Here is a 24,792-nt window from a genome sequence, read left to right as displayed (position 1 = left end):
AGAACTGTCATGGGAGCATCTCCCCTTTACGCGACAATGCAGATCAGTAATGGATTGCCCCTCCCATGGCGATGCCGAAGTAAAAACCCACAGAAGAAAGTCGAGAAGATACATAAACTTTCGGAGCAGCTACTCTGATCCAGACTTATGGCTGATCTTCAGGCATCAGCGGGAGGTCTTCTAGGTGCAAGCTTTTACAATTTAAGTGGAACAGAGGTAGAAAGATGGAAGAAAAGAAGATTTACAAGAGTCAAGAGGAAGCTACCTAGTTTATCGGAACAGATAGACAAGGATAGTTGGAAAAAGACCAGTGAGGAAAAGCTAGCTATATTATATATTAAAATATATTCTAAATCTTCAATCATGAAAACAGTGTGATACTGACTCATGAAGAGGAAAACCAATGAAATACAACAGAATGTCCAGAAATACACCAAATAATTTGGGAATTTAGGACGGTATTTCATAAATTCTAAAGATGTATACTTTCCCACATTTTAACCTCTCTGAAATCAGCACACACCTTACAAGCGGAGAGTGTATCATGGAATGAATAATATGATTCCAAGTCAAATGGTGGGAAGATGAAAAAATTCTGGGGATAGGTGGTGGTGACAGTTGCACAAGAATGCAAATGTACTTAATGCCACCAAACTTTATACTTAAAAATGGGTACAAGGGTACATTTTACACTATGTATATTTTGCCACAATAAAAAAGAAATTCTCTAGATCTACAACAGAAAAATTGAGTCTTTCTTCTAGCATTCTAAAATAAAACCACACACACACACACACACACACACACACACACACACACAAAGGTGGAAACTCAAACCAGTAGGCACTAAATTACCAGCAGTTATTTAATAAATGGTATGGTACAACTGGATAGCCATCTGCAAGAAACAAAAGTTGGACCCAAATATTATACTATACACCAAGATAAACACCAAATAGATAAAAAATTTAAATAAGAAAAATAGAGCCACGAAGTACTGGATGACAACCTGGGAGAACACTTTTTTATAACCTTGGAGCGGAAAAGGCCTTTCTAACTTTGATTTGAGCTCCATTAGACATAAGAGAGGACTAACAAATTGAACCATATAAAAATCAAGAAGAAAAAAAAGCCAAATAACAAATAGGAAAAAATATGTTCAACTGATATCACAGACAATGTGTACTTTCCCTAATATATAAAGAGTTCCTAGAAATTGATAAGATCTGTCTATAAGCCAAGATTTTTAAAAAATGAGCAAATATCCACAGAAAAGGAAATACAAATGGCTCTTAAAACATATGAAAAGTTGTTTAACTTTAATCATAGCAAGAAACCTACAATATTTTCTTGCACTGGATGGGTCAAAGTCCAAGCATATTTATCAATCAGATGGGCCAAAATCCAAAAATGTGTTAACTCTGTTGGCAGGACTGTAGGAAATTCATACATTGCTGGTGGGAATGCAAATTAGTACCACCCTTAGTGAGAGTAATTTAGCATTATCAGTAAAAATTACAAATGCATATTTTTAACTCAGCAATCCCACTTCTAGGAACTTATAGATATACATGCACATACACAGAATGACATATATTCAAGGTTATTCATTGCATCAGTTAGTAAGAGCAAAAGACTGGAAAAAGCCAAATGGGGACTGGTTAATAAATGATACTACATCTAAAGCCATGACACAGCATGCCATTGTAAAGAGGCAAGAGGAAGCTCTTTGGGTGCTGATATGGAAAGGTAACCAAGATAAATCTCTATGTAATAAAAGCAAAGGAAGGTACAGAATTTTTAAATGACTACCTTTTATATAGAAAAAAGAGGAAAGAAGAATATAAATTTATATTTCTTTATTTTAGCATAGAAGGAACTCTGAAAAGATATCCATGAGAAAGGGTATGGGGTACAAACTGGGCTGAAGGGGTGGAAGGAAGACCTATGTTGTTGGGTTTTTTATTCATGTGACTATGTTATTACCTACCCAAAAATAAAGAATTAAAATATTTTAAAGGAAAAAATAAAAGAAGAAAACCAGCTGCCCCTTTGCTGGGACAATTCCTACTTAAATGCCCACACATAAATGTGCATATACACAAAAAAGGGACTGTTATCTTAATTCCTCAAGGGGCCATCAGCTCCAGAACATCTCCCCAAGTCCAGGAAGGCATCTCAGCATGCCCTCTGCTTTGGTGCATCCTGTGTCCTCCAGCTCAGTTCACATTCAAGATAATGGTGATGCCAGGGTCTTGCCGGAGTCGGCTTGGACTTGTTTTCCTAGGATGCTCCTGCAGTGAAGGTGTGATGTGGGGTTGGGAGCAGGGGCTGTGGGGTCACGAAGACCTTGGTTTGAATCCCACCACTTAAGAGTTGTGTGACTCTCGGCGAAACTAAAGCTCAATTTCCTTCTCTGTAAAACAGGAATTCTATACTTACCAAGATAAAATAACTAACTCATAGCGTTGTTTTAAGGATCATAGGAATATATATTTGTAAAGTTTAGAGACAAAGAATGAACATTCAAAGTCACACCCTATCATTTGTAGAGACAAGTTGTACCAATTTAATTGGAAAACATCTGGTCAAATTCATTATTACACAGTTGGATGGCAGTTTATGGAACAAATCTAGAGAAAACTCTTTCATTTTAAAAGCTTCTATGTCACAGATTATACTGACTCTTCCCTTGATGTTTTCCAATTGTTTCAATGTGAATGTCCCCCTCACCTTAACCACTGAGATAACAGACCTCAAGCCATTATTTTCATAATTAAACTGGCAAAATAATGCTGTTTCAATTGCTCAGAATCAGACTGAAAGATTCTAATTCTATACGGCAGGTGATGGGGTTACATTTCAAAGTTATTCTGCTTTCTGTACAATTCCTGTCTCCTCTGTTTTTCACTCATTCCACTATTTTCCTATCCCCAGCCCTCACTGAAGCACAAAGAACACAAAAGCTCAAAGAAACCGCATGTGAGAAATACTCACGGGCAGTAATCACAGTAGTTCATCTAATCCCGAAGACTACACAGGGCAGAGACGGAGGAGGGGAAGGTTGTCAGAGGAGCAACTCACACTGGATGGGGTGGAGGGGCAGAAACGGACGCCCTCCAGGCAGGAGGGAGATGGAGGGCTGGAGGCGTAGGGAAGGGATCCATTAGGCCCAGCTTTCCGGGGGTGGAGACTCTCTTATTGACCCTTTGCTTGTAATAACCTTCCCTCCAACAGCCCTTAACACTTGCAGGCCCACTAGAAAAGAAGGAATGGCCATAATTGTGCAGGGGTGGGGCATCAAAGGAAAACCTGACCCATTTACCTTGTTGAAACTGAACACAAACTGCTGAGAATTTCCTTATAAGCTTGGACAGTGATAGACTGAATACCAACAGTACATTGCAGGGATTGGTCTAAAAAATAAGTAACTGAATTTGAGGCAACCTGGATAGTCCTGCAAATACAGTGCTACCCCCGAAAAGAGCCAGGCACACCACCACCCCGGACCCTCCACCATGGTTAAACATGGACACTTGATTGCTAGACAATGGTACATAGAGATGGGAAGAAACTTATTCTTTGTGGTCAAGGTATAGAGCTATCTTCTAGCTGACAGCAGAACTGTGACCTTAACAATCGATTTAAAATATTCAATGGCATAAAAGTTCAGGCCTGGAGATGCCAGAAATGTCAGGGCTCTTGTTTAAGTGAAGCAGAAACTTAATACTCAAAAACGGTAGACAACACACTTCCATTAAGGGTGGAAGAGACAAGGGAGGTGCTACAAGGGAAGAGAAAATGTTCCCTGTCAGAGTGTCAGAGTTGTTCTGTCTCAAAAATATGTCGCAGGATTAGTGTGAACAGGAGCTTGTTGATGGGAGACTGTGCTGGTAAGCTGTTGCCGAGCCCCTGCAGGTGACCGTGAACTCTGTTCCTTGTTTTTGACAGTACCACATGGTGACTGGGCCATTTGGTAAAGAAGGGACTTAATCTGCCCAGACTAGCTTCTTCAGGTCTACATTAAAGATGTCAAGTTCGAATGTGAGAAATGCGCTTGCTGCCTACAGGGCGGCTTACCTGGAGATTATTCAAAGCTACATGCTGCTTATGTCAGCACAACATAGATATTAACACCAGAACATAGAGTGTGCTTAAGGTACCTGACCACTTTGTTTCTTTTGCTCCAGTCTATTTTAACAGTATTCACAGGCAGAACTCATCCGGGAGACCCTCTTGCTGGAATTAACTCAGACGGGACGGGACTTTGGAGGTGTCTGTGGTAGGAAGTGCCTAGCAGGAGCCCAGGAATCTAAAACCACGGCGAACAATTTCTAGGTGGACCCTCAAATGTAGCTTTATTCAAATCCTGCAAAACATGTTGAGGGCACTCTCTTAAGGGAAAGGAGTGATAGAGTCAGCGAATGACTTTCCTCAGACATGTCTATGGTCCAGAAACAGGGCCATATCGTTTCCCCTTTCTCTCTTGATGTTTGGGAGGTTATGGGCTCCCCCCATTGATCACTGCATTGGAACTGTTTTCTATCTGCTGGTGATTTGAGCAGGTCCTTCATTTGCCCTAAAGGTTCTCTGACTCTTCTTTAAGTTTGCCCTGTCTCTCTAATTATAGACTAATGCACTGGGACCAGAGACTGGGCAAGAGTGCTGACTGCTCCGCTTAGCCTGGGAGGCCCTCTGTTATTAAAACAGTAATAATGACAATAAATAGCATAGATAACATTTCAATAAAGGTTCAACATGAATTGTATTTTCTAGTGGGGTCTGTGGCTAATATTGGTTTCCAGAACTCCATTTGTAACAAGTTGTCATATTAACATGTTGAGATTGTTAAATGAGCATCTAATATAAAGTTTGTACGCCTCTTGGCTCAAACTCATGAGTTACGATTGTGCTGCAGAGCTCAAACCAAACAGAAATGTAATCTGCACTAGTCTGGAGAGTGATGCATATATAGTGTTATATTTTCCAGAGGCATCTGACTTTAATAGGCCCCTCTATTAAGTGAAAGCAAAGAATTGAAAATCAAGGTGAAATAACAGAATACTAAGGAATGGAGGGGATGGTAAAGATATCAGGTCTGGCTTGACATGGAAATGACAACTCTTAAAGCTGATCGAAGGGCAAGCCTGAGTCTAATCACATATAGAGAAGGTTCATATGTATGGTGATGTCATTGTTAGTGGGGGTGGGAAATATCCATTTTATTTAAACATGCTGCACACCAGTCAGGACAACGTTAAGTTTGTGGAAGTGGTATAACAATAATTACAAGTGTGAATGCAACCCTATGTGGTCTGTGTGTATGGGTTTATGGTGTATTATCGGTATCATCAAAGAGACTGTGGTACAAGATAATTCTAACTAGCAGATATATAAAAGTCACTAGAAAGTCTTCTGTGCTTCTGCACAGCATGTTTAACTTATTAATCACATTTTGTTTTAAAAGCATTAAGATTAGTTTATTCTGTGTCCATGTCACCAGGACAAGCAGAGTGCACTTAGACAGGTGGACTCACTGTCTGAGTTTCATTTCATATCTGAAATATCAATGCAGAGTAATCTCTTCAAGTCACAGTGATCAAAGATCGCTTCCTTTCTTCCTTGTGGAGTGACGACTCTTCTCCCTTATTCCAGGCTCCTCCTTGCCCCGAAGCCCTGTGCTTCCCCATGTGACTGAGGGGTGCGGATAGTAAATACAGAACCTACAGAACTGATTCCCCTAAAGAAGCTGCCGCAGCCCCAGCTCTTCCTTGGTGCTTGGTATGGATAGTGGCCTGTGACACAGTTCTGGGAAGGGGAATTTGAGGTGCTTCTGAGAAGCCCTGGCAAGGGCTTTGAAGCTCCTAAAAAGAGACACAGGCTCCTCTCAGTGCTCTGGCTGAAGATGCATGAGACATTTGGAATGATTGTCATCATCTTATAACAGAAATTAAACCAACTTAGAAGACATTCCCTACCTTTGGGCTGCATTTTCTGAGATAATGCATCCCCTTACTGCTGAGGCCATTTTGAGCTGAGTGTTCTGTTACTTACAGATGAAAGCATTTTCCCTGATATGATAACATTCACATTTGAAAACCAAAATGTTAGGTGTTTAGTAGCTTTATTTGATGATATCTGTGTTGACAATTTTGTTTGCCTAGAACACAAGGCTTATATTCTAATTTTCTGTAATTTACTAAGACCTGAGATGTAGCAATGATTTTCTCCTTTACAGATGCTTGAGAACATCAAGCTTATTTTATCCTCAAAACAGGAAGTTTGTTTCCCTATATCCTGGGCGGATGTGCTGATTCAAAAGTCTGCTCCCAGATTTCACATCTCTTGCCAGTTGTTTTGAATCACCAGAGAAATCTTTTCCAATATCAACTGCACCTCCTGTTCCTGTTCCCGCCCTTCTTGACCCAGATGCCTTATCATATCCAGGTGACGTTCACTAACTGAATTCTTTGTCACAATTTTTATGTTTATTCCTTATACTGTGGTGTTGTCATGTCTGAGAATAGTTTATGCTGTATTAAGAAACATTTCCCAAACCTGGCCTATCACCAGACTCTCCCCAAACAGATTAAACTATATCCAAATCTCTCTCCAGGTAATTCTGATTATCAACAAGGTCTGGCAACCACTGATATAAGGGACAAAGAAGAGAGAAAAATCGTACTGACCTGATCCCATACCTAAAGTAAATGGTTTCAAAGTCAACTGTGTAAGAATAAAATTTATTTCCTGATAGCTTAATATTTAATACAGGTTTCTACCTTCTTTGGGGGTGGTAGGAACTTATTTTAGTTGACTCGACATATGACCACCCCATCAGCAAGTTAGAGAAAAAAGTTAGTTGGGAGGAGGGATCCTTTTAGTTCTCTATGTCCTCTGTCAACACTGTCATCCCCTGAGGTATTCAGGGTCCCACTTGTCCATACCGGGCATGTTGTTGCTGCATGACTTCATTTTCTACAGCTCTTCTGCGATATCTCCTTGTCAGCGGAGGGTACCCACAGGTCTCTCACTGCTCTTGTGTCACGCTAGAGCAAGAGAAATTCCCTGTGGCTGCCTAAGGCCCCATCAGCCGCCTGCCCCAGCTCTACCCGAGCAGCTGAGCCTGACCCCTTGCTCTCGCTGTTCCCGCAACCTCCTGGCGCCTCTGCAGGGCTGTCGCCCTTCCCTCTGAGGTCTGCACTGACTGCCTTCCCTCTGCCTCCCCTCCCCCAAGCCCCAAGCACGCTCTTCTGTGCTGGGAGGCACAGAGACCTCAGAGGTTTCTTCCCAAACCTCATCTATGCCCCTGAGTTCTTCTGTATAACTAAGTGCCTAAGTTTATAGCTCAAAAGCTACAATAAAACTTTCTGTTTCCCTGCCTTCTGCTGTCTGTTTCACTCCCAAGGCAACGTGCACAACCTAGCTACTAAATAGAAACGGCCAAAGTGGGGATGTGTGAAAAAGAAAAACCCAAAGAGGAACATGTATATATGTTCCTCTTTGGGTTTTTCTTTTTATATATATATGAAACATTAAAACAACACACAAAACCCTGTATGGTAGGTAAAACAAACATGTATTTTTGCTTCTACACTGCATGCGCGAGCACACACTCACAGTAATTAACAAAATAAAAAATCTGTCATTTAAAATAAATTTTCACTGAGTCTATTTCACATTCTAGATTTACTGGCTTTTTTTTTTTTTTTTTAAATAATCCTTGCCAGAAAATATGACTTATTTATTTTTTATTTTTTATTTATTTATTTTTAATCCTTACCCAAGGATATTTTTTCCATTGCTTTTCAGAGAGAGAAACACCGATGGGTAGCCTCCCGTAGGCGGCCCTGCCAGGGATCGAACCCACGGCCTCTGGGCGCACGGGATGACAGTCCAGCACACTGAGCCACACCGGCCAGGCCGCAGCTCTTAAGTTTTAAACTGCACGCCGTGCTGAGTAGCATCATGAAACCGCAGGCTGTCTCGCTCTGCGCCACCGGGACGTAACTCCCCTCGCCGGTGTGCTCCCCTGGCCTCGGCTCCTCACCCAGGCACCGCGTCACGCCGCGTCATCACAAGCGCAGGGGCGAGTACAGTGCAGTGAGGTGTCCTGAGAGAGCGCCACAGTCACATAACTTCTATTACAGTATATTGCTATGTGTTCTTTTTTATTATTAGTTACTGTTGTTAATCTCTTGCTGCGCCTGATTTCTAAATTAAACTTTGTCACAGGTGTGTACATTTAGGAAGAAACAGTGTCTATAGGGTATGGTGCTCTCGGCAGCGTCAGGCATCCACCGAGGCTCTTAGAACTTATCCCCCGTGGAAAGGGGGGGCTACAGTAATTGTCAAAGTGTTCACTGTGAGGGAAACTACTCTTACTTGGATGAATGAATGTTAGTAATTTACTTTAAGCCAGTGGTTCTCAAGTGGGGATGACTTTGCCCCTCAGGGGACATTTGTCAACTTCTGGAAACCTTTTTGGTTGTCTCAGCCAGGGAGGGTGTGTTCCTGGCATCTAGTGGGTAGGGGCGAGGGTTAGGGCTAAACATCCTACAGTGCTCAGGACAGCTCCTCACAACTATGAACTGTCCGGCTCAAAATGTCCATACAGCTGAGGTCGAGAAACCCTATTTTAAACAAACAAGTTATTACTTTATAGTCACTTCTCACATTTTAATATACTTAGAAGTTGCTGATCCCCTTCCCCCAGCCTCAGTCTCACTAAATCATTGGGACAGAACAAACTCAAGCACCCAAATCTTTCTGTCCAGCACTCGAGCCCACAGCCCCTTCCAGGCTGTTTCTGCTTGACTACAGAGGGTGTGGGTGACGGGGGCAGCCGTTCCAGTAAGAAGACAGGCAGGAAGGGAAACACACAGGGAACACACAGATTAATATCTAGGTGGGAACTTCCCTAGCAATCTTTGAATTCTTACTGAGAAATGTATTCCTTATCTCAGGGGATTTTTCTTCCCCAGGACAGCAGGAGCAGAGACTATCTGAACTCCGGTTTTCTAGAGTCATACCCCAGAGAGAGGCTGGCTGTGACGCTTCACCTGGGAAGCCCTTGCACCACCCGCTGGCTCAGCTCCTATCACCTGTTCGGACGCACTGCTGAGCTGCCCTGGCCCTCCGCTGAGCCAGGGTGCGCCACCTCTCCTCTGCTCTGTGAGTGGGCCCTGCTCTCCTCCCCTTGCCAAATCATCCTCATTTGAAGATAAGTTTCCCTTATCAGTTCTCCGATGAGCAATCATTGTTGTGGACTAGCCTGATTTGCCCTGTCTCCCTCTCCTCCCTTATTTTGAACAGAGATAAAGTTTCAAAACACCACCCAAATGTGAGGCCAGAGTTGGCTTTTCTACAGGAAGTTTCCCCAGCTCCGTCACAGACCTCCATCCCCATGCTGTAGCTCATTTCGGTGTATGTGTCCTGAGCAGCATCTGTGGCTATCCAGGTCTGTTCTTGAAGGTAATGTTCCTGATGTCTGGTTTCCAAACGATAAGGGGGTAAGGAGAGGAATTTGCCCTCAGGCAGCCTCAACATGTGCAGATTCTAGAAAATGGGGTAAATAAGTCCGAGAGGAGAAAAGCATCTGATAACCTGTCCGGATTAGATGCCTCTGAGAAAGATAACATTATATATGGATGACCCACCAGACTGACAGACTAAAGTGAACACTGGACCCAGTGGGACTTGTGTTTCTGTCAGAGGAAGTGTTAAGTACCTCAAGAGTAGTTTAGATCCTATTTGTACTCTGAGTCCTAGCACAATGTCTTGAGTAAAATAAGTGCTCCATAAAAATCTGCTGAGTGAATTTTAAAATGTAAAGTCAGAAAAACAAGTCAGGGCAAGAACATAACGCTCCATCCCTTAGGCCTTCTTTTCTACCTTTTTCCAAATGAATGCAATACTCCTCACATTCATTTTCCCTTCAAACAAAAAGTATTTTTTGTGCATCTGTTATTGTGCAGGACACAATATTATTTTTTAAATATGTCCCCTGAATCCAAACAACTTCCAATTTGTCAGGACAAATAAACACCTACACTGATATCTGAAATGCAAAGCAGGACGCAAGGCCACACAAACCATGCCTACAGAATCCTGCAGCTTCTAGAAATGAAGATTCACATCTGGCTGTGACCTGGAAGAAAGGCACATGGAGGAGAGGATACATGAGCTGAGCCTTGAGGATAAGATTTCAATAGGCAAAAATATGTGCACCTGGAAAAGAGGAGAGGGGTACATCACAAGCAGAGGGACCTCCAAGGGAAAACTCATTCATTTGTTTATTCAATGAATATTCTTGAGCATCTGTTGTGTGCTAACCACTGTTTCAGGTGCCAGTGAAATAGTAGAAAACAAAACAAGAATCCTGCCTTCATGAAATTATAGAAAAGCTCCTGGTGTGTTTCCAGGGTTTGTTAGTCCATTTTGATAATGTACAGAATTAAGGAAGGGAACACCAAAAAGATCAAGACAAAAAACAGAGATCCCAGAGATGGTACTTGACTGTGGAGGAACCAAAAGCCAGGCTAAAAAATTTTCTGGACTTAGTTCTGTTGACAGTGGAGTCATTACAGGTTTCTCAACAAGGGACTGTCTTAATCAAACTGGTGTTTGGAAAAATTAGCTGGGTGGTAGAGTCCAGGGCTGGGTGACTGAGGGTGTGGTTTTGAGGCAGAAAGAATAATTACTCAGCTATTGCATCCTACTGGGAAGGATCTAACATAAGTATCACTTCCTTTCAAATGTCATCCCTGATTCAATCAGATCAGTCAGGATCGAGTGTCCCACTAAGCTGTTCTCACAATGATTTGTCTCATCTACGATAGCACTTAGTTCATGGCATTGCAAATGCCTATTTATTAATTATCTTTCCACTCACCAAGAGAGAAGAGCCTGAGCCTCACTGTCTTTCTGTTTCCAGTTCCTAGACTAGTGTCTGGCACGTAGCAGAAGATACCTGTGGTGTGAGTGAATAAGCTAATGTTATGGGTTGAATTCTGTCCCCTCAATATTAACATGCTGAACGAACCCCCAGTGCCTCAGAATGTGACATTATTTGAAGACAGGGTCTCTACAGAGGTAATCAAGTTAAAATGGAGTCACTGGAGACAGACGTGCAGATAAGAAGAAAGTGGTAAGAACATGAAGACCACCATCTACAAACCAAGGAGAAAGGCCTGGAACAGATCCTTTTTTCACAGCCATTGGAAGGGCCCAACCCCTTGCTTTGGAATTTCTAGCCTATAGAACTATGAGATGATAACCATGTTATTTAAACCACCCAGTTTGTGGTGCTTTGCTACAGCAGCACTAGCAAACTGATACAACAAGTGAAAATGTTCATCTAAGTTGAAAAAACATCCAGAACTACAGCTCAGGATTAAGGTCATCATTAACTATAAATAACAAGAGGTGATGACATGGGAGCAGCACAAATTTCTGTGATAAATAATATAGGCGGAAACATGGCAAAGGGCAGCGTCTCAGGGAACACCCATGTTTAGGAAACAGAAAGAGAAGCCAAGGACAGATATAAAGAAGCAACAAAGCTGCAGAATAAAGCTGCCTGATAGAACCTACCTCCAAATACTGAAAAAAGTAAAATAAGTGGTCAAACAAATGCCCACAAATTTTCACAGAAGCAACCAAATAAGGAAGGGGCACAGACAGATGTTCAAAATCTCAAAAAGTTGTGTGGCCTAGGAAAGGCTCTGGAGCAGAGTGGCAACCATAACGTGGCAAAGCTCCTAAACCAACGTGGCTCCTCCACAGCTGTACTCTCGGTGCAAAAGAACCTGAGAATTTGGACTGCGCTTGATGGGTGCCCAAGGATAAGACTATTAAGGAATTCTGCATTCAAAATATATGGGCCACAGCCATTAGGGACATTTCCAAAGCAAGTGTCTTCATCTCCCATGTGCTCCCAAAGCTGTGAGTGAAACCAGTGCGGTGTGAGTTGCACCACTCACAGTGGGATAGTCAGGAATCGTTCTCATGAAGCCCGTAAGGACTGAACACCCCCACCCGGCTTTAGACCTGAGGGTCCTGCCCCACGACCTCCACCAAAGCCCATGTAAGGAGCTAAGTCCTTAAGAACTAAAGACAAGTTCCCTGGAAAACATAAAATGGAAGTTATACTTAGAAAACAAAAGTTGAAAACATCCTGACTACGCGTATAGGACTAGAAAGAAGTGGTGGGGAGGGAGAGGCTGGAATCGTGCTGTGCACGTGCCTCGGACAAGAGCCCTGATTCCACAGGAAGCCAGCGCACAGCAGGAAACTGAGGAAACCAGGGCCTCAGGTGAAGGCCCCGGACCAGGCTCGGGAGTGCCCGCCTCAGCACCTGTGACTCAGCCTGGGAGCAGCTGGGGTTCTAAAGTGCAACTACATTTCAGTTGTTTGGAAGTTCAAAGTATTTTATTTAAAAAAAAGTATAACGAGCATTTAGTTTTCTAGACAAGCCACAGACACTGACTTAGCCCACGATGTGAGTAAAAACAGTTGTAACTGACGTTCCGGCTCTAAGAAATAGAGAGACGTTGGGCACAGCGGAAAGAGAACACCTTTCCTAGGATCTCAAGACAAACCTCATGTGGGTGTGTGTTATACCCAGAGATCTCATTTTACTCTAAATCCCTGCATACAATTTCCTACACCAAGGCCTAACCCCACCAAAAATGTTTCAAGTACACAATTACCTAATCCCTCAAACATATTAAAAAAAAAAAAAGATTAAATTATTAAATTTCAACTCATGTGGCTAGACATTAGAAAGAAAACAATTTCAACATTACTTAAAATAAAACAGTAATTCTTAAATTTTAATGTGCATCACACTTTCCTGAGATAGTTGTTGAAAAGCCTTACTTCCAGGGCCTCCCCACAGACAATGTCATTCCAGTAGGTGGTCCTTCAGCCACATTAAGGGAAAACACTGATCTATGATTTTCTGTTTTTGTTTTAAGATAATGCTTGTTAACACAAGTGAATTCTTAAGTGAGTGTTTTTAGGTACTTAAGAAAATAAACCATTTCTCACAGTATGAAGGAAAAACATTTCGGGGCAGGAGAACTGCAGAAGCTGCTTGGCCCAGCCTGGGGCAGTGGCTCTGGGATCCTCTCCCAACTATGTATTAATACTTAACACACACCTTCATTTCACATTTGTGGGTGAAAACACTGACAGCAGAATCACATATTGAAGGGTAAGGGAGAAGGTGAGTTTATTCTTTCATTAGAGGCTTTTTATACATAGGGTTTTTCTAAGCGACTGCCTCGCTATTGTCTACTGCTTATCTAAACCTCTGCTTAAAGAGATTTAATGAAGAATTCATGATGGAGCAATGTTGTTTTGTCCAATAATGATGATAGGTTAGTCCATTACCATATATTATTATTTAGCTGAATCAGTTACTAATTATGCAAATTGTATGCATTCCTACAGCACAGTAGGTCACCAGTGCAGACAGTCTGCCCTCGTGCATTGGGACAGCCAAGTCAGTTTTCGTGGCTGGCATCCACTCTGATTGGCAGGACATCCATGCTACTCTGGTTGTTAATAATTTTGGTTCTCACTCTAGTTTGTACTTCTGTATTTGATAGTCACCATTCTGCATTTTATTTTAGTTGTAGACATGTCTTGTGTCACCTAAATTCTTTAAGTTCTTGTGAGGTAGGGTGGGAAGATTGTAATATGCAAATTTATATCTTATATAGAAGTAACCCCAGGGAGGTGAGGCAAGAGATAAATGTCATGGTATCAACAATCGATCAATAAGGGAAATTACCAGAACTGATGATCACATTTTGCTGCACTGCTAGCAGAAAGGCTCAGATTTCTCAGTTTCGAATTTAAGTTAGAGGCATAAGCAAATAAGACATATTTATCTTTCAACAACTCGTGTGACAAGGTCAACTTCTCAACTTTTTGCTCTTTAACTGTATTGTGTTTGTGCTCCTGACTTTTACTGAGAGGCTGTACTTGATCTTCTCAAAAGATTTTCTTTAATGAGATTTGGTTCTGAAAAACTTGAAGAATGTTTTCATTAAGGTCAGTTGCACTTTTTTTTAACTCCAGGGCTAAGATTAGTTGCATTTTAATCATTTGCATTATTACCATTTAACCAAATGTTCATGACTTAAAGGAAGACATAATATATTTACATTAGAGTATATATCTTCTTTCTATATATATAATGAGTAGATATTTAATGAAAATGTATATGCTTAATATTATGAATAGTATAGAAGATAGTATAGTTAAATTAGCATATAATGTATAAGATAGTATGGTTAAATCAAGCATTCTAAGTAAGTTTCTCTTTACTGGCTTAAGTGTTTTTTAGTTCAGTTAAGTTGGTTCCTGGTAAGTAGCAGAACTAATCTGAGTTTTCTCTCTCTTTCCTATTATACTTTGTTAGGCAAATAATAAAATACCAAGAACAAATACCAAAAACTAAGAAACTCGGGCCTGGATAAATTACACAAAGGCAACCTTTGTCTTCACAGGAGCTTTACTTCCCAGTCTAGCTTTAACTTTCAGGTTTACTTGCCCCAGTACAAAAAGTACCAAAATTCAGTACTGCTACAGATGGAATCAACCAGAAACACACTCCGTGCTATTGCTAATATAAAGTCCTTGGAAATTTGGTGTGTTTTTCCTTGCAGACAATAAATAGAAAGATGCAGTATTGCGAAGTCCAATAAATTCATAATTAGTCAAACTGCACATAAAATTGTTTTATTACTATTTCTACTATACTATTAATTTGACCAAATATAAACCCAGTATTTATTTAAATTTTTTAAGTGAAATAAAATCTATGAAAAAAATTTTTAGCAATTAAAAATTTAGCAATTAAAAAATTTAGCAATTAAAAAACAAATAATTTACAAAATCTTCACAGCAATTAAGGCCATATAACAACTTTTCAGAATCGATTTCTACAGAGATATTTATCATCTACAAATTCCCAAGTGTTTGATATCCACATAGCTACCATACTACCATTCTGATATCTGGAACTTCTTTTTGATAGAGTTCAGCATCTCAGATGATCAATGATTATATAAAAATGCAGCCCTACCTCTTAATCACACCATTTAAACTACATAGGATTTCACCGTTACTTTTACTTCTCTTTCTACCTAAGACAGATGCTATATGGGTTGAATTCCTTCCAATCTGTTGTCTAAGTTGTGGAGTTTGTGATTCCTTTAAGTAGAATTTAGGAATATAACCTTGAACCATGTTTCTATTAAGTGTGTTGATCTTATACCTCTCGCTCACATCATTCATGGAGTTCTTAGAAGGCTGACCAATGATTTTAAGGATAGTAACAATGTGAGGTCTCATTCACTCTGCAAAACCCCTTTCCTAAGCAACTACTGCCATCCTACCCTTTTTATGACCCTAGCTCTCCTTCTGCATTCTCTACTGAGAATGCTTCTCTGTTCACCTAATCTCAATCTTAATCTAAGACGAGTCCTTGAAAAAAGCAAAAATAAGAGATATAAACAACAGAAATTTATCTTGGGGGAAAACGGAAGAGCACAAAGTAACAAAGGGATCCTTGCCAATAAGTCTGACAATAGAGAGCAAAACTTATTATATGATATATATTTCGTTTTCATCATAAAACATGTGATAGGAAAAAGTTTAACCAGTTGTGATCTGTGTTCGTGGGTCAACAGAAAAGCCCTTTGCCAGATGGAGCAGACAAGCTGCTAAACCTAACTGGAAAAAATAAGAAATAGGCCTCTGAAAATGAAATAAGGGAGAGGGATTGTTCTAGAGTAGATCCGACATATGGTGATACACATGGTGGGGATTCTGGACCCTAGTGTGACTGTGGTTACCCGTCTCACTTGGTTAAAGATGCTGTCTCTCACTGCAGCTCCACACAAAGGTTAGGAACTCCCCTCTCCCTAAAACCCAAAGGCTTTTTCCAGAGTTTTTATCTACCCTGTTTCCCTGCAGTCACACTTTGCTGACCTCACCTTCCTTCCTGAAGCCCTGGCTTTGACTGTCAGAACATACCACCCTTCTAGCTGGCCTCATGCCATTCCATTGTTCAGCCCTTAATCATTTTGTTCTGTGGGTGCTTTTTTTTCGTACTCCTGTACTGGGGGTTTCTCTCTTGAATCCTTGGCAATTTTTTTTTCTTTTTATCTACTTACTCCTAATGCTATGTTAATGACCCCAAATCTGCACTCTGAAACTTTTCACCCATGCCAGAGGCCACTATTTCCAACTGCCAGTAAACATTATAACTCGGATATTCCACTGTCATAGGAAACCTAACTAATCCCAAAGGAACTAATTTTGCCCATGTTCCACCTCTCACCAATTGGCTTCTTTATCCAACACCTCAAGGTGTTATTTTACTTAAACCTTTCTCCACCATTCTCACTGCTAACAACCATAAAGAAGCCACTGCAATTGGGCCTGACAACTCCTACCTCCACTCTTATTTCCTTTAAATTCATGCTTAGGGTAAATGTTATTACCGGGGGGGGGGGGTGGGGGGTGGGGGGTGGATCCTAAAATAACACTTTCATCACCTCTCCCCCTTCTGAAGAATCTTCAATGACTCCCTATCATAAATCACATCAATCCCCAAGTTCTCAGCTTCATTGTCTGACTCTGTTCTCCCCATTCAAGTTCACTTCCCACCTCTCCCTGCTACTCTCTAATGTTAAAATCTCCTTTTATCTTTCCAGTAAGCTATTCCCACCTGTCCCCTTCTCTCCCTCCTAACCCCAAAAGTCATCAATTCTTGGGTTTTGCTCCCATCACATTTTTTCTACTAACAGAAATGAGGACATGGAAACTTCAGAGGGTGCCTGTTACAAGACCATTAGTCCAGTTGTTGGGATTTGTAAAGAGAAGCAGCAACAACTAAAACTGGACAAGTAGATGGGAGCTGAGTAATGAAGATTCCCTAAGGGAATGTGTGTCACATTTATTTCTCTTAGAGACTTTGCTCTTACGTAAAAACACTGAAACAGTGATGAAATCATAACAAAGCGCGAGCAAGTAAAACGAACTCCCAAGGCCTCACTTGTGACCACTACATATGAGATTTGTAGGAACACTTCCTGCCTGGGAACTTTGCCACTGTGTCCCGCAGATGAAAGCAGTTCCTCTGCTTTCATAAATTAACCAAGAGGTTCAAAAGCAAGTGGCAACAAGCTCTATGGAGCAACTTCTCTGACAGAGGTCAAAAGAGCTTTCCTCAGTCACCCAAATCAACTTGGGCCAACCTGGAATCTTCATTATTGGGGATTTTTGCAATTAGGAGTCTCATGAACAAAACAGACTGATGAACAAAATAGATCCAGAGACATGGAAGCAGGGAACCAACTGAGGGATCTCAGAGGGAAGAGGGAAGGGGGGAGGGAGGGTGGAAAGAGATTAACCAAAGAATTTATATGCATAGCCTGTGGACACAGACAATGGTGTAGTGGAGGCCTGAGGGGGTATGGGGTGAAGGGGGTCGATGGGGAAAAGGGGGACATCTGTAATACTTTCAACAATAAAGATAAATCAAATAAATAAATCGCTATCTTGATTAAAATTTTAAAAATTGATGCCCCTGAAAATACCATTTTAATAATGAGCTAATAGAAGCAAGCAAATCTGTGAGATAGGTCAGTTGAAGCTTAAGGAGAAATTCATAAGGAAGCAGAACCACAGATAAGAAATCAGCTTTCTGATAAGGCCTCAGCAGTCGTCATAGGGCATTGCTCAAAAACTAGAGAGATGTGTACAGATCTTCTAAAGAAATTCACAGGCAGCTTGCTTGACGAAGGAAAGGGAGCTGACCTGAGATACTCTGGGCAGTGCAACTAGGCACATCTGAAATCAACTGTTGCCTTTTTCTTGAGGCAAGGGAGTAGCTCCCCAAGTTCTCCAAGAGAATAACAACAGTGCCCACTTATCAAGGGCTCTGGGCACTGTGCTAGGTATTTCACCCATACTATCTATTTAATTCTTACAGCAACCCCAAAGAGGCATCATTATCGTTATCATTATCTTTATCTACTTATCTACTGACAGACACCTGAACGGACCTGGAGAGCGTTTGCTAGTGAAATAAGCCAGTCAGAGAAACAAGCACCATATGATTTCACTCATATGTGAAATCTAATGAGCAAAATAAACTAACAAACAAAATAGAAATAGACTCACAGATAGAGAACAGATTGACAGCTGTCAGAAGGGAAAGGGGTGCCAACTCATAGACACAGACAATAGCATGGTGATTTTCAAAGGGAAAGGTGGGTGGGTTGAGGTAGAAGGGGGTAAAGCGATGGGAGGAGACTGGACTTGGGGTGGTGAACACCATACAATATACAAATGAAGTATTATAGAAGTGTACACCTGAAACCTATATCATTTTATTAATCAATGTCACCCCAGTAAATTAAATAAAAAAGAAAAAGAAAAGAGAAATACAAAAAACGAGGTATCATTATATTTATGTCACAGATAAGGAAACTAAAACTCAGAGAAGTTAAGTAAGTTGCTTCTGATCATATAGTTATTATGTTGCAGAGCAAGTATTCAAAATTCAACAGGACTCTAGTCTACGCTTACCCACTACAGCACAGAGGCTTCTAATGTGAAGGGTGGTAAGAGGAGCAAGATGGCAGGATAGACTTAGCTTATCAACCAACAAGCATTAACACCATAGCAGGCCCTAAGCTGAGGATTCAAAAGTGGACCAACGCTTTCACACCTACTAGAATGGCCATAATAATAGTGTTGGCAAAAATGTGGGGAAGTTGGAACACTCATAAATTGCTCTTGGGATTGTAAAATGGTGCCGGCACTGTGGAAAATAGTTTGACAGTTCCTCTAAATATTAAACAGAGAGTTACCATATGACCCAGCCATTCTACTCCTAGGTATATGCCCAAGAGAACTGAAAACATGTTCCCACAAAATCTTGTGCATAAATGTCCATAGCTGCATTATTTATAACAGCCAAAAAATAGAAAAAACCCCAAATGTCCATCAATTAATGAGCCAATAAATATAATGTGTATATGCATACAATAAAATATTATTGAGCAATAAAAATTAATGAAGTACTGATTCATGCTACAATATGGATGAACGTTGAAAAGATTATGCTAAGTAAATCACAAAAGATCACATATTATATGCTTTCATTTACATAAAATATCCAGAATAGGCAGATCCTTAGAGATAGTCAGTAGACTGGGACTGGGGAATGGGGGAGCTGGGAGTGGGGAGGGAGTGGGGAGTGACTGTTAATGCGTATTGGGATTCTTTGCTCCAAAGTTGCTTGTAGTGCTGGATGTACAATTCTATGAACATATTAAAAACCATTGAATTATACATTTTAAGTAGGTAAATTATATGGTATGTGAAGTACATCTCAATAAAGCTGTTTTTAAAATGTGGACTCAAGCCAGGCTGGGCATGGCTCAGCAGTTGAGCATCGACCTATGATTGAGGAGATTGTGGTTCGATTCCCGGTCAGGGCACATGCCCGGGTTGTGGGCTCAATCCCAAGTGGGGGACTTGCAGGGGGCAGCCAATCAATAACTCTCTTGTTATTGATGTTTCTATCTCTCTCTCTCCCCCTCTCGCTTCCTCTCTCTGAAATCAATAAAGATATATTTTTTAAAAATAGAAAAATAAAATGTGGACTAGACAGAGTACTTGCCTTCTTGGAGTTCATATACAAGTAAACACTTATAATATATAGTATACACTTTAAAACAGCAATAAGCCTAGGGAGCTTTAGCAGCAAAGAGGAGAGGATACTTACTCTAGCCTGGGAGCCAGAATTATGGGCAGAGATCAATAAAGTCTTCCTGGAGAAAGTGGTATCAGAGCAGACCGGTCTATTCAAAGGGTAAATAGGAGGTAGGCTGATGAAAAAGATAGTATCCTGCAGAATATAACCTTGGAATATCTTATAACAGAAAGTTAATATAATTTATTCCAGCTCTTCCTGATTACTGACTTTTAAAACCTAAGATGGCTTGTGGTTCACGTTATTGTTAATCTCCCTAGTCCACCATGTAGAAAAGTATCAGAAGAGGTAAAGGTAGACTCAGAAATAGAAATTTCAAGTCCCCCAGTGGGATACAACTCCAAATTCAGGGATGAAATCTAAAGGGTCAACCATCCCACCTTCACAGATTGAGATTAATATAGAGTTGAAGGTCTCTGCATGAAGAGCTATGGACTGGGAATCAAAGAGAGCCAACCTACTTATAACAATTAGGTGCCACCCTTCATAAGAAAAGAAATAATGTAAAATTCACATGGTGACTAAACTTTAGTTGGTTGTTACAGTTCTGTTGAAATTAAGGAAGGTGATATAAAACTGAATGCCATCTAAAAGAGAAGGGTCCCCTCGAAGTCTCAAAAACATAGTTGGTGAAGTACACACCAGGGTTTTTCAGCACTGCATAGAGAGAGGGGTGTTGTGAAGGAAGGTTTTAAAAGACAGAATAATCTTGAGAGAGGAGAATGGGAATAATCAAGCTCTTTTTGCTGTAATTTGAACAATCTTCTCACCTAGACCTAGATTTCCTGAGTGGAATTATCCACTTATATATTTGTTCAATCTTGACTTTGTCCACATATACAACCAATTTATTTTATTATTTTATTTATTTTAAAGAATATTATTTATTTATTTATTTTAAAGAATAGTTTATTGATTTTTAGAGGGAGAGGGGGAGAGAAAGAGAGAGAGAAACATTGATGTGAGAGCGCAACATCGATTGGCTGCCTACTCCATGCTCCCTACTGGGGATGGAGCCTGCAACCCCGGCATGTGCCCTTGACTAGGAATTGAACAGGCACCCTACTGGTGTATGGGATGACACCCAACCAAGGAGCCACATAGGCCAGGGATATACAACCAATTTTTTTTATTTACTTACTTACTTACTTACTTACTTACTTATTTATTTATTTATTTATTTATTTATTTATTTATTTATTTTTGTTAATCCTTACCAGAGGTTATTTTTCCATTGATTTTTAGAGAGAGTGGAAGGGAGGGAGGGCGGAGGGAGGAGGAGAGACAAAGAGAGAGAGAAGCATCGATGTGAGAGAGACATATTGACTGGTTGCCTCCCACATGTGCCCCGACCGGGCTAGTATCCAAACTGCAACCCAGGTACATGCCCTTGACTGGGAACCGAACCTGAGGCCCTTTGGTGCGCACGCTGATGGTCTAATCACTTGGCCACACTGGCCAGAGCATATACAACCAATTTTAAATTAATGACCTGGGATTCTAGTTTATGAACCAGTTTCTTGGGCATGGCTGGCCTTGCATTAACTCACTAAGCCCTACAAATATACTCCTTCCCACCAAACAAATACACTAAATGACTTATGTATCTAGGTATCCAAATTGGCTATTTTGAGGGTTATCCATGGAGACCTCACATAAACATGGCTTCCAACAGAAGTGCATAAAATCACCTAGAAGACGTTACTTTGCTCTAGCGATAATTCTTAACAGTAAGTGGGAAATTCAGAGTGGAGACTCACCTGTTTTGCTTCTCCCAAAATCTCTATTCCATGAAAAGCATCACAGGGACTACATCACAGCTAACAGGAAACTGTAAGAGGACCTTATGGGGCATGTGAATTGGTAACCTTAAACTCAAAGCACATACAGAATTTAAGTGGTGGTCTTGAAATATATGCTAGCAAGCTAATGCAATGAATTGCAATTAAGTCTATTACTACATTATACAATAACCAGCCTATATGACTTCCCCTAACAGATGTTATTTTTAATTGTTTTAAAGAATTTCTAACTGTTTTCCCTTCTAAATAGCCCACATGAAAATAATTGTCATTCCTTAAATGCTTTTGTTCACTCCCTCCTATACGGGAACATAAAACTATGGAAAATACTAGCAAGATAAATTAAAAAAAGCTGTATCTAGAATCACAGAGCTGGGAAAGAATTTAAGAATTATCTAAATCTAGTGCCTAAATTCAGATAATTAAATAAGTAGGTGAGTCATCTATTTTTGCTTAGTCTTTTCATTGAAAAGCAGAAACTAAAAATGGTGAAAGCCTTTAGGTTGGCTAAAGCAGAGATAGAACAGTGGAGTTACACTGCAGCTGAGACTTTATGGTGGTTTTTATCTCCTCAGATCAAAAGAGTGAAGGAACATCGAGGGCAGATCTGAGGCATGTCCTGAAATATAGGGCAGGATAATACTAATTACAAGGCCAGAGCCTGTCTGAACTCTGCTGTCTTGCTCTATGACCTGAGGTCTGGGCAATTTTAATCTTCCTGAGTCTCCACTTCCTATATACAAAATGGGGATAATACAGCATGGTCCTCAGAAATGTTTGGTGAGGATTAATTGCATGGCTAATCTTGAGCACTACATAGTCTAAAGGCTTTACCTTAATAGATTGGGATCGATAAGCTAAGATGAACTTTAGGAGGCCAAGGAATGAATGTTATTCACCTGTACCCCAGCACAACCCGCAACACCACAAAGTCAATTCTAGACAAATGGGCCAAATTATACCAATATAGGACTTTGAAACAAGGCCAGCAATGGTCATCTCAACATGTAGCTCTTGAAAAAATATACACTAACAGGTTGTGATACTTTAACTATTAAAATAACCACTATATGCAGAAATTTAGCACATAATACATCTGCACTTTAAATTGCTGGGAAAAATACAGATTATTCAATAAATAATGTTAGGACAAATGGATAACAGATTGGTAAAAATAATAAATAAATTGGAATCCATATATCATCTTAACCAAAATAAATTTTAGATCCATCAAAAATTAAATGTAAAAAATGAAATTATAAAAATGAAACTGACTTAATAGGCAGAATCTTTATACAAATTGTCCTGTAAGAACACTCTATGAATTCTTTTTAAAGTACCTACTAACATCTTTGATTACTGGTCAAGTGTAAAGCCTTATCCTGAATGTTATGCATATTCCATTGGGCACCTCTGTTCTCTTAGGGTACAGTCTTCTTTTTGCTCTCTGTAGTCAAAGTGACTTTTAGTACACCCACCTATCCCCTAAGGTGAATACAAGGCAGGGAAAAAAGAATCACTACTTTAATCTTGGCAAATTAAAAAGTACCTCGCTGAATCAATGTTTTGGGATTTGGATTAAGGTTCCAATACCTAAAACTGATAAAAACATTGCTGTTAAGTTAAAAAAAGGAAAATGAGTGAAGGGCACACACTATGTCTCTGCACTAACTTTGCAACTTCCCATGACTCTATAATTATTTCAAAATAAAAAGTTAAAAAATACTTAGTGAAAACTGAGATAATTATTTTACAATACTAAAACGAGGAAGGCCTTTCCAACCATGACACAAAGCACTGAAGTCATAGATTTAAAGATTAATTAAATATGGCCAGCTAAAATTAAAAGTGCATGTCAAAAACGTCGGTATATGAATTCAAAAGACAAATCAAACAGAAAGAAAATTACATGAATCTCATATGCCAAAGGGCTAATTTCCTTAGTATACAGGCTGCCAACAAATTAACAAGAAAAAAGCCAACAACCCAAAAGAGAAATGGCTAAAAGACATGAACAGTTTATAAAAAAGGAAACACAAATAACTCTCAAGTATATACAAAGAAGATACCCAACCTTACTCAGTAATTTGACAATGTAAATTTAAATTAGAATGAAATGTCATTTTTACTTATCAGAATGAAATGTCATTTTTACTTATTGGCAAAGACCATAAAATTTGATAACATACATTGTTGGCCAAGGTGTAGAGAAACATGTAGTCATGGACTGCTGGTGGGAATGTGAGTTGATACAACCTCTGTGGGAGTGATTTGGCAACATGTGCTGCAATGAAAATGTCGTACGTGTCCACTTAACACTTGTGTAAAAGGTGCATGTACAAGATTTTTTACAACAATGTTTTAATAGCAAAAGAAATGAAAACTCTACAAATGTCTACCAATGTGAGGGAACACTGTGTAGCTATTAAGAAAACACAGTAGTTTTACCTATACTGCTATTGAATAATCACTAAAATATATAATTAATGCCAGGTACAGACAAATACTTCCTTGTGTATGCACAGGATGTCTCTGGAAAGATTAATAAGAAATTGGTAATATTTGTTATTTGAACACAGTTAAAAATTAAAACAATTAAAAATATTTATAAATGTTTCCTAAATTTTATGGCTACACATAGAAGCCTGTGAACCAAGTAGTAAGGATCACAATTACACACATTTTCTGATCCTTGGTGCAGGCTTTGAAGCCACAGCATGCTGAAAATAGATGCTGTACTAAGGGAAGAAAACAGCATCAACACAAACCAAACTCGTCAGTAGGTAGCATGGATTTAAGAAAATTTGATCTAGACCTCAATATACAGAAGATGAGCTCACAGAAATCAGGTGTTATTTACCTTTGTAGCTCACTCTCTCCCTCTTTTCCCAACCTAGCATAGACTTTTAAAACAAAGAGGGTACTCAAATGCTTATGAATGAATAACTAATAGAATGGATAAATGGATGGGATGGATAAGTGGATGGATGGTTAGAAGAAAGAGTGTAAACAGAAGGGCTTGATCTACCTCTGCCATTTCCTTCTGACACTAGGTAAGCCTTAGTCTCCTTGTGTTTCCCTGCACAAATGGGAGGTGCTGGAATGTGTGTTTAAGACCTATGATCATAATCCTACATGACTTGGTAGATAATTACGATCATGGGTGGCAAAATAATGCCCCCC

General features: G+C 40.0%; 1 protein-coding gene across 4 annotated transcripts in view; it reads right to left on the bottom strand.

Moving 5' to 3' along the window:
- The window catches only part of ELOVL7 (ELOVL fatty acid elongase 7), a 69,383-nt gene that overhangs the window by 23,290 nt on the left and 21,301 nt on the right, over positions 1-24,792 (bottom strand). Inside the window, exon 1 of one of the 4 annotated variants that reach the window (XM_081131075.1) lies at positions 19,820-19,886. The exons of the other annotated variants lie outside the window; for them this stretch is intronic. The gene's annotated coding sequence lies outside the window, so the exon portion shown is untranslated. Of the gene's footprint in view, positions 1-19,819; positions 19,887-24,792 lie in introns of those variants that run through there. 4 annotated transcript variants of the gene reach the window in all.

The sequence above is a fragment of the Miniopterus schreibersii genome (assembly GCF_964146895.1).
Source record: "Miniopterus schreibersii genome assembly, chromosome: 3".
In the NCBI taxonomy this organism is placed as follows: Eukaryota; Metazoa; Chordata; class Mammalia; order Chiroptera; family Miniopteridae; genus Miniopterus; species Miniopterus schreibersii.
This window is presented reverse-complemented; position numbering and strand designations above follow the sequence as displayed.